The sequence below is a fragment of the Artemia sp. Qi Xiang Cuo genome, chromosome 6 (assembly GCF_049724085.1).
Source record: "Artemia sp. Qi Xiang Cuo chromosome 6, ASM4972408v1, whole genome shotgun sequence".
NCBI classification, from domain to species: Eukaryota; Metazoa; Arthropoda; class Branchiopoda; order Anostraca; family Artemiidae; genus Artemia; species Artemia sp. Qi Xiang Cuo.
In genome coordinates this window covers 43,374,894-43,385,786 of record NC_142799.1, presented here as the reverse complement: position 1 = coordinate 43,385,786, position 10,893 = coordinate 43,374,894, and positions in this window count along the sequence as shown.

Here is a 10,893-nt window from a genome sequence, read left to right as displayed (position 1 = left end):
CACACACAGAGATGACACACACACAGAGACGACACACACACAGAGACTACACACACACAGAGATAACACACACAGAGAGATGGGACACACACACAGAAACGACAAACACACATAGAGACGACACACACAAAGAGACGACACACACACAGATAAGAAACACACATAGAGACTATACACGCACAGAGACGACACACACACAAAGACAAAAATCACAGAGACAACACGCACACAGAGACTACACACACACAGAGACGACACACACATAGCGACGACACAGGCACAGAGACGACAACACACAGAGAGAAGACACACGCACAGAGACGACACACACACACAGACAGACGACACACACACAGAGATGACACACACACAGAGACGAAACACACATAGAGACGACACACGCACAGAGACGACACACACACAGAGACGACACACATACAGCGACGACACACTCACAGAGACGATGCGCACACACACACAGAGACGACACACACACACACAGAGAAGACACACTCACAGAGACGACACATACACACAGAGACAACACACACACACACATAGCGACGACACACGCACAGAGACGACACACACACAGAGACTACTCACACACACAGAGACGACACACGTACAGAGACGACACACACACACACAGAGACGACACACACACAGAGACGACACACACACAGAGATGACACACACAGAGACGACAGACACAAAGAGAGGACTAACACACAGAGACGACAAACACACAGAAACGGCACACACACACAGAGACGACACAAACACACAGAGACAACACACACAGACACACGAAAAACACCTATAGAGAAGAAAGATGTACAGACACGACACAAACACAGAGATGACTCACACACAGAGAGACGACACTCGCACAGAGAAAACACACACACAGAGAGACGACACACACCTAGAGACGACACACACACAGATACGAAACACCCATAGAGACGACACACGCACAGAGAAGAAACACACACAGAGACAACACACACAGAGAGACGAGACACACACAAAGAGACGACACACGAACAGAGACTACACACACATAGGGACGACACACGCAGAGAGACGACACACACACAGAGACGACACCCACACAGAGACGACACACACACACAGAGACGACACACTGAAAGTGACGACTTACAGATAGAGACGACACACACACAGAGAATATAAACACACAGAGACGACACACATAGAGAGACGACACACACACATAGAGACGAAACACACACATATACAACTCACACATAGAAACGACACACACAGATATTAAACACACAAAGAGACTACAAACGCACAGAGAATACAAACACACAAAGTCTACTCACACACAGAGAGGACAAACACACAGAGACGACAGACACAAAGAGACGACTCATACACAGAAACGACAAACACACACAGAGGCGACACACACATAGAGACAACACAGACACAGAGACGACAGACACAGAGACGACAGACACACAAAGACGAAACACACACAGAGACGACACATACACAGAGGCGACACACACACACAGAGACGACAAACATACAGAAAAGACACAAAAACAGAGACGACACACCCACAGAGATGACACACACAGAGAGACCAAAAACACATAGAGACGACACACACAGAGACGACACACACACAGAGACTACACACACACACAGAGACGACACACACAAAGAGAAGAATTAAACAGAGAGACTAAACACACACAGAGACTACAAACACACAGAGACGACACACATAGAGGGACAACACACACACACAGAGACGACAAACACAAAGAGACGACACACATAGAGACGAAACATACAAAGATACGACACACTCATATAGCCGACTCAAACACAGATATTAAAAACAAACAGATACGACAGACACAAACACACATATATGACAGAAAAAAACAGACGACTCACACACAGAGAGTAAAAACATACAGAAACGACACACACACACACAGAAACGACACAACCACAGAGACAACACAAACACAGAGACCACACAAACAGATAGACAACACACAGACAGAGAAGACACATACACATAGGTGACACACACGCACACAGAGACGACAAACGGACAGAGAATACACAAAAACAGAGGCGACACACCCACAGAGATGACACACACAGTGAGACGGTACACGCACAGACACGACACGCAAACAGAGTCATAGTGAGAGAGATATCCAAAAAGTTGGGTTGATCTAGGTTCACTTAGAGTGGCGCGCCACTATGACTCATTCATAGTGGCTCTGTCCACAATGACTATGACTCTGTTTGTGTGTTGTGTCGTCTCTATGTGTGTGTCATCTCGGTGGGTGTGTCGTCTCTGTTTTTGTGTCTTCTCTGTATGTTTGTCGTCCCTGTGTGCGTGTGTGTCGTCTCTGTGTGTGTATCGTCTCTGTGTGTTTGTCCTCTCTGTGTGTGTGTCGTCTCTGTGTCTGTGTTGTCTCTATGTGTGTTTCGTCTCTTTGTGTGTGCGTGTCGTTTCTGTGTGTTTGTCCTCTCTGTAAGTGAGTCGTCTCTTTGTGTCTGTCGTCTCTGTGTGTTTGTGTCTATCGTCTCTGTGTGTTTGTGTCTGTCGTCTCTGTGTGTTTGTCCTCTCTGTGTGTGAGTCGGCTCTATGTGTGTGTCGTCTTTGTGCGTGTGTCGTCTGTTTGTATGTTTCGTCTCTATGTGTGTAGTCTCTGTGTGTGGGTTGTCTCTGTGTGTGTCTCGTCTCTGTGTGTGTGTGTGTTGTCACTCTCTGTGTGTCGTGTCTGTGTGTTTGTCTTCTATGTTTATTTGTAGTCTCTATGTTTAAGTCGTCTCTTTGTGTGTGTGTTCTCTGTGTGTGTGTGTATTCTCTGTGTGGGTATCGTCTCTGTGTGTGTCGTCTCTATGTGTGTTTCGTATCTGTGTGTGTGTCGTCTCTGTGGGTGTGTCGAATCTGTTTTTGTGTCTTCTCAGTATGTTTGTCGTCTTTATGTGTGTGTGTGTGTCGCCTCTGTGTATGTGTCGTCTCTGTGTGTGTTTCTACTTTGTGTGTCTGTCGTCTCTGTGTCTGTCGTCTCTGTTTCTGTGTTGTCTCTATGCGTGTGTTGTCTCTGTGCGTGTGTGTCGTTTCTGTGTGTTTGTCCACTCTGTGTATGAGTCGTCTCTTTGTTTGTGTCGTCTCTGTGTGTTTGTCCTCTCAGTGTGTGAGTCGACTCTGTGTGTTTGTCGTCTTTGTGCGTGTGTCGTCTCTTTGTGTGTTTCGTATCTGTGTGTTTGTGTCGTCTCTTTGTGTGTGTGTCGTCTCTGTGTGTGTGTCTTCTCTGTGTGTGTATCGTCTCTGTGCGAATGTCGTCTCTATGGGTGTTTCGTATCTGTGTGTGTGTCGTATCTGTGTGTGTGTCTTCTATGTGTGTGTGTGTTGTCTCTGTGCGTGTGTCTTCTCTCTGTGTGTGAGTCGTCTCTGTGTGTGTGTCGTCTCTGTGCGTGTGTCGTCGCTATTTGTGTGTGTCGTCTCTGTATGTTTGTTGTCTCTGTGTGTGTGTGTAGTCTCTGTGTGTGTGTCTTCTCTGTGTGTGTGTGTGTGTCGTCTGTGTGTGTGTGCGGTTTATGTGTGTTTGTCCTCTCTGTGTGTGAGTCCTCTCTTTGTGTCTGTCGTCTCTGTGTGTGATTCATCTCTGTGTGTGTGTTATCTGTGTGTGTGTGTGTCGTCTCTGTGCGTGTGTCGTATCTGTGTGTGTGCGTAGTCTCTGTGAGTGTGTCTTCTGTCTGAGTTTGTAGTCTCTGTGCGTGTGTCTTAGCTCTCTGTGTGTGTGTGGTCTCTGTGTGTGTGTTGTCTCTGTGTGTGTGTCGTCTCTTTGCGTGTGTATTCTCTGTGTGTGTGTGTGTCGTCTCTGTGTGTGTGTGCGAGTCGTCTCTGTGCGTGTGTCGTTTCTATGTGTGTGTTGTCTCTGTGTGTGTGTTGTCTCTGTGTGTGTGTCGTCTATGTGCGTGTATGTTCTGTCTCTCTGTGTGTGTTTTGTCTCTGTGTGTGTGTCGTCTCTGTGTGTGTGTCGTCGCTATGTTTGTGTGTTGTTGCTATGTGTCTGTTTTCTCTGTGTTTGTATGTTGTCTGTGTGTGTGTGTCGTCTCTCTGTGTGTGTGTGTAATCTCTGTGCATGTGTCTTGTCTCTGTGTTTGTGTGTGTCGTCTCTGTGTGTGTGTCGTCTCTGTGCGTTTGTCGTCTCGATGTGGGTGTCTTCTCTGTGTGTGTGTCTGTGTGTGTGTGTGTGTGTAGTATATGTGCCTGTGTCTTCTATCTGTTTGTGTGTCGTCTCTGTGTGTGTCGTCTCTGTGCTTGTGTCTTCGCTATGTGTGTGTGTCGTCTCTGTGTGTGTGTTGTCTTTGTGTATGTTTCTCGTCTCGGTGCGTTTGTGGTGTCTATGTGTGTTTATTCTCTGTGTGTGTGTGTGTCTTCTCTTTGTGTGTGTCGTCTCTGTGTGTGTGTGTGATCTCTGTGCATGTGTCTTCTTTCTGTGTGTGTGTGTCGTCTCTGTGTGTTTGTCGTCTCTGTGAGTGTGTGTCGTCACTATGTGTGTGTCGTCTGTGTTTGTGTGTTGTCTCTGTGTGTGTGTCGTCTCTGTGCGTGTTTCTTCTCTCTGTGTGTGTGTCGTCTCTGTGCGTGTGTCGTCGCTATGTGTGTGTGTTGTCTCTATGTGTGTGTTGTCTCTGTGTGTATCGTCTCTGTGCGTGTGTCGTCTCTATGTGTGTTTCGTCTCTGTGTGTGTGTCGTCTCTGTGTGTGTTTGTAAACATCGATGCTCAAGGTAAAAGTTTGAATCAAACACTTTTAGCATATCGAGTGTCCTTACTGAAAAACTTCTACATTAAAAAAAATAAATTAAATTTATCATACGACCTAAATTATTTCATCAGATACGCCAGCACTCATAAACGATCCTGTGCGTGTGTGTCGTCGCTATGTGTGTGTAGTCTGTGTTTGTGTGTTGTCTCTGTGTGTGTGTGTCGTCTCTGGGCATATGTGGTGTCTGTGTTTGTTTGTTGTCTGTCTGTGTTTGTCGTCTCTGTGCGTCTGTCGACTCTATTTTTGTCTGTTGTCTCTGTGTGTGTGTTGTCTCTGTGTGTGTGTATCATCTCTGTACGTGCGTCGTCTCTATGTGTGTTTCGTCTCTGTGTGTGTGTGTAATCTCTGTGTGTGTGTCGTCTCTGTGTGTGTTTGTGAACATCGATGCTCCAGGTAAAAGTTTGAATCAAACACTTTTAGGATATCGAGTGTCCTTACTGAAAAACTACTGCATTAAAAAAAATAAATTAAATTTATCATACGACCTAAATTATTTCATCAGATACGCCAGCACTCATAAGCGATACTGTTGAAATGCTACTAACACCATCGATTCTCAAGGTAAAAGTTGGAATCAAACACTTTTAGGATATCGAGTTTCCTTATTGAATAACTACTGTATTAAAAAAAAATTATCATGTGACATGAATTTGTTCATCAAAGACATGTCAGCACTTATAAACGACCCTTTTGAAATTCTACTAAAAACTTCGATGCTCAAGGTAGAAATTGAATCAAACATTTTTAGGATATCGAGTGTGCTTATTAAATAACTACTGCAAAAAAAATAATAAAAAAATAAATTAATCATACAATCTAAATTATTTCATCAGATACGCCAGCACTTATGAACGATCCTTTTAAAATTCTGCTAAAAACATCGATGCTCAAGGTAAAAGTTTGAATCAAACACTTTTAGGAAATCGAGTGTCCTTACTAAAAAACCACTGCATTAAAAAAAAAATTAAATTGATCATACGACTTAAATTATTTCATCAGATACGCCAGCACTCATAAATGATCCTTTTGAAATTCTTCTAACAACATCGATTCTCAAGGTAAAAGTTTGAATAAAACACTTTTAGGATATCGAGTGTCCTTACTAAAAAACTACTGCATTAAAAAAAATAAATTAAATTGATCATACGACCTAAATTATTTCATCAGATACGCCAGCACTCATAAGCGATCCTTTTGAAATTCTGCTAACATCATCGATTCTCAAGGTAAAAGTTTGAATCAAACAAATTTAGGATATCGAGTGTCCTTACTAAAAAACTACTGCATTAAAAAAGTAAATTAAATTTATCATACGACCTAAATTATTTCATCAGATACGCCAGCACTCATAAACGATCCTTTTGAAATTCTTCTAACAAAATCGATTCTCAAGGTAAAAGTTTGAATCAAACAATTTTAGGATATCGAGTGTCAGTACTAAAAAACTACTTCATTAAAAAAAAAATTAAATTTATCATACGACCTAAATTATTTCATCAGATACGCCAGCACTCATAAACGATCCTTTTTAAATTATTCTAACAAAATAGATTATAAAGGTAAAATTTTTAATAAAAAAATTTTATGATTTCGAGTTTAATTACTGAAAAACTACTTCATTAAAAAAAAATAAATTAAATTTATCATAAGACCTAAATTATCTCATCAGATACGCCAGCACTCATAAACGATCCTTTTGAAACTCTTCTAACAACATTGATTCTCAAGGTAAAAGTTTGAATCAAACACTTTTAGGATATCGAGTGTCCTTACTAAAAAACTACTTTATTAAAAAAAATAAATTAAATTTATCATACGACCTAAATTATTTCATCAGATACGCCAGCACTCATAAACGATCCTTTTGAAATTCTGCTAACAACAACGATGCTCAAGGTAAAAGTTTGAATCAAGTACTCTAAGACACCCCGCTCCCATCCCTCCTTTTTTAGAGCTATGATCGCAATGAATGGTACCTGTTATCAGACAAAAATGCCAATTGCCAAAAAAAAATAAAAAAAAATAACACACGCCATGCTGAATGTGACAATTGTTCCAAATTTATAATAAATATCTTGCTTTTTGCAGTGTCTAGGAACTGGAGGGGATTCCCCGCTCGCTTGGAAAGGTACCAATGAAAGGCAAGAAAAACGTGTTTAATCACGTGTAGAGGTCCCATAGAATAACACAGAAAGAAACATAAGGCCATAGAATAGCATAGGAAGGAACATAAACCCTTAGAATAGCATAGGAAGGAACATAATCCATCCAAATCCATAGGTACATGCTCTGGAAAGACGCCATAATCCACCCAAATCCATAAGTACATGCCCTGAAAAGGTGTCAAGGACCGTAATCTCCCCAAATAGCACAGGAAGGAACATAGTCGGCTAGAATCCATAAGTAAATGCTCTGAAAAGGTGCCAAGGAACGTAATCTCCCCAAATCACACCATTATAAGTACTCTAAGACACCTCGCTCCAATCCCTCCAAAAATATTTTATTCAGAGATTTCTTGTTAAAAAATTATCCAATCACTAATTAGAATCAATCACACTCCTATTATTCAAACATTAATTAATATCGTTCATAGAGTCCTGTTTGCGAATTCCTTGTCTCTTTTTGCAAATGTCAATCAAACAATTCCGATTGTAACAGCGTGTTTAATCATGTTGCTTTGAAAGGTATCCACAGGTACATGCCCTGGAAAAGTGTCATGGAACGTAATCCCCCCAAATAACACAGGAAGGTACACAAACGAAGCAAATCCATGAGCATATGCTCTGGAAATGTTTTCCTATAGCTTCACGCAAATAGTACGATCCTAGGTTCTCAAACAAATAGTATGGGAATTCTTATGCCCGCAAGCAAATTCCATAGATACACTCTACTCATGGTATGGTTCCTGCTGGCTAATCATCAGCTGTTTTTGGTGGCTTGTCGCTTGTACTATATTTCAATTTAACAAGTTTGCAATCGTTTTCTATTCTTTTCCGGGCTCTGTGGTTATTTCTATACAGCTCTACAGTTTTTTTGGATGTTTAGTGCAGCTTTTGGGAGACGAACGTTTGTCATTTTTGTATTAAATTGACTGGCTTTTTCTTTGATTAATTAAAAAAACTTTTTCCGCAAAATAAATTTTTGAAAAAAAAGTAAAAAACTCCAGTAAACCAAAAATGAACAAAAATAGAATCGAATAATCTACCAAGCATACAACTACCACAAATCAATAAATAAATGAAACCCAAAACAAACAGAAATTCAAATAAATAGCAGAGTCAAACTCAAAACGCGCAGAAATCAATATGAGTAGGGTTCTAAACCCCATGCTTTGATTTCTTAAAGATATAAAAGTGTAAACATTTAGAAGAATTTTGTGATATAGCCCAAAAATGGCTGTATAAAAATATTTATCGGAAGTGTTTGCGGAAACGATGGACATGGGGGGACATTCGCCATCCAATCGCTTTTGATTATTGACAAGGGCACTAGCCCTCTCAATTCCCAATTGAATGAGCATTTTTGAAGTTTATACGACAACGCTTTCTATAAAAACCTTATATCCCCCCAGGGCATAACTTACAACTTTTGCCCAGGGGATGTGAGGGTTTGTCATTCTCAAAGACATAATTTCTAGATCTTTAAAGTACGTTGAACAAAATCGATAGCTCAAAATTCTGATTGAATGTGTTCGGGAAAATGGTGGGCGTGAGAGGGGGTTAGTTGCCCTCCAAACACTTTCGACTATTAAAAAGGGCATTGGCCCCTCCAATCGAATGAGCCCTTTTTGAAGTTTCTCCGAAAATACTTTCTATAAAAACCTTATGTGCCCCAAGGGCAAAACATACAACCCTTGCCCTGAGGGGTATGGGTGGTTTGTCATCATCAAAGACATAATTCCCAGACTTTCAACTACGTTGAGAAAAATGGCTATCTCAAAATTATTATTGGATATGTTTAGGAGAATCTTGGGCGTGAGAGGGGGGTTAGCTGCCCTCCAATCACTTTCGACTATTAAAAAGGGCACTAGGCCTTTCAATTTTCAATCAAATGAGCCCTTTTTGAAGTTTCTACGACAACGATTTCTATAAAAACCTTATAACTTAAAACCCTTGCCATGAGGGGTGTGGGCGGGATATCACCCTCAAACACCTAATTTTTAAAACTTTCAGCTGCGTTAAACAAAATGGATATCTCAAAATTTTTATTGCATGTGTTTGGGGAAATGATGGGCGTGAGAGGGGGGTTAGTTGCCCTCCAATCAGTTTGGACTGTCAAAAAGGGCACAAGCCCTTCCAATTTCCAATCTAATGAGCCCTTTTCCAAGTTTCTACGACAACTCATTTGATACGAAGTACCCTGGTCTAAGACCAACCAAAAAAAAATTTAATAAATAATACATTGTGCCAACATTGTTCTTTACTATTGCGCTGCCTATGATAATTGTAAATTATTTTCCAAAAAATTAATGTGGCAACGGTTGTTAACTAACAAAAATGATCTGAGGCATCGTTTCAACGAATGGCTTGTTCATTCAAAGGTAAGAATACACAAAACTTCACAAAATCATAATACTTGTAGTTAACAAAATGTATAAGAATATATATGAAGCAAGTGGCTAGAAAAAAAACGAGGATCATCAGCATTTACGCAGGTTTGACGAAATACCTATTGGAGAGAAGGAAAAATAGATAGTTATTGTACAAGAAGGTAAAGAGTAGATTAGGTTTTATGAATATTGGACGGAGATATTTTAACTTTTACATGATTAATTTAAACAACTTTTTCCACAAAATAAGTTTTTTAAAGAAATATAAAGATCTCCATTAAGCCAAAAATGAGCGGAAATAGTCAGATAATCTTCCAAGCGTAAAACTACCACAAATCGCTATTAATAAATAGATAAAGCTCAAAACGAACAGAAATTACAATAGATAACCGAGTCAAACTCATAACGAGCAAAAATTAACGTAAGTATGGTTGATAACCACCGTGGCTTCTCAAGACCAGAATATAATTTGCGCTTAACTTAAAAAAAAAGAAAATTACCGTGGAAATAACTATAGGCAAAAACCAAAGGAACCAGTTCAGTGCCTATGCTTATTCAGCTATAATAAACCTACTCTTGAAACCTGGCTCACATGTAGCTCTACCTTTGACTTTGACTGCGTTTAGACTACTTTTTATATTGGGTTTAGAAGGGATTTTTTCTGGGAATTATATTTCTGGATTGCCATGAATCACTGTTCAGGCATTTGCATTTATTCAAGACAATTTTTCTTCTAATTATCAAATAACAAAAATAGTTTTCCTTAATAAGTAAGACTATTAGCTTTCCAGAACAAAATCTTTATGTTTTGCCAATTCACTATTTCTCTGAAGATATCAATTTTTCAGCCTCAACTAGTAGATTTTCACAAAAACTGCTTCTTTTTTAACCTCCTAAGTGGCAGATTATCTCTGAGGGGCAGGCTCATGCCTCCTAACACAACCAATTACGTCTTAGCCGGTGCATTACACATAAGGAAAGGTTTTCACACCTTCCTCTTCGAATCCACGGCAACCTCTTAACTAATTCACCAAAAGAATTTGCAATCTTAAGAGTCTCTCAAATAGTTTTTTTTTCCATTTCTGTGTAATTTCAATAGGAATTGTTAATTACAATTGCAGGTTTCACCGTTTCAATTATCGGGGGGAGGGCTCTCCTCTGTCGTCGAGAGCGAATTTTGCGAGAATAATAAAACTTTGTTATTTTTAGGGTTACTCGCTCGGGGTAATTCATCGACTTTGATTTGAATTCAGTAATTTTAATGCAGATTTTAAGAGGGGCTTGTAAGTAAAAACCTTGAAGCTATTTCGTTTTCAAGGACGTCATGATAATAACTCATGTTGACTGGTCTACCCGATTTCATCTATTTTGATACATTTTAGGGTAGGGAAATCTGTTTTCATGCAATTCATTATGTAATGTTAATTGATTATAATGCAACGTAATGAGGTTCCTTTGCAATTATTAGTAAATGTTTTTGTGAAATTTACTTGACGACAGTA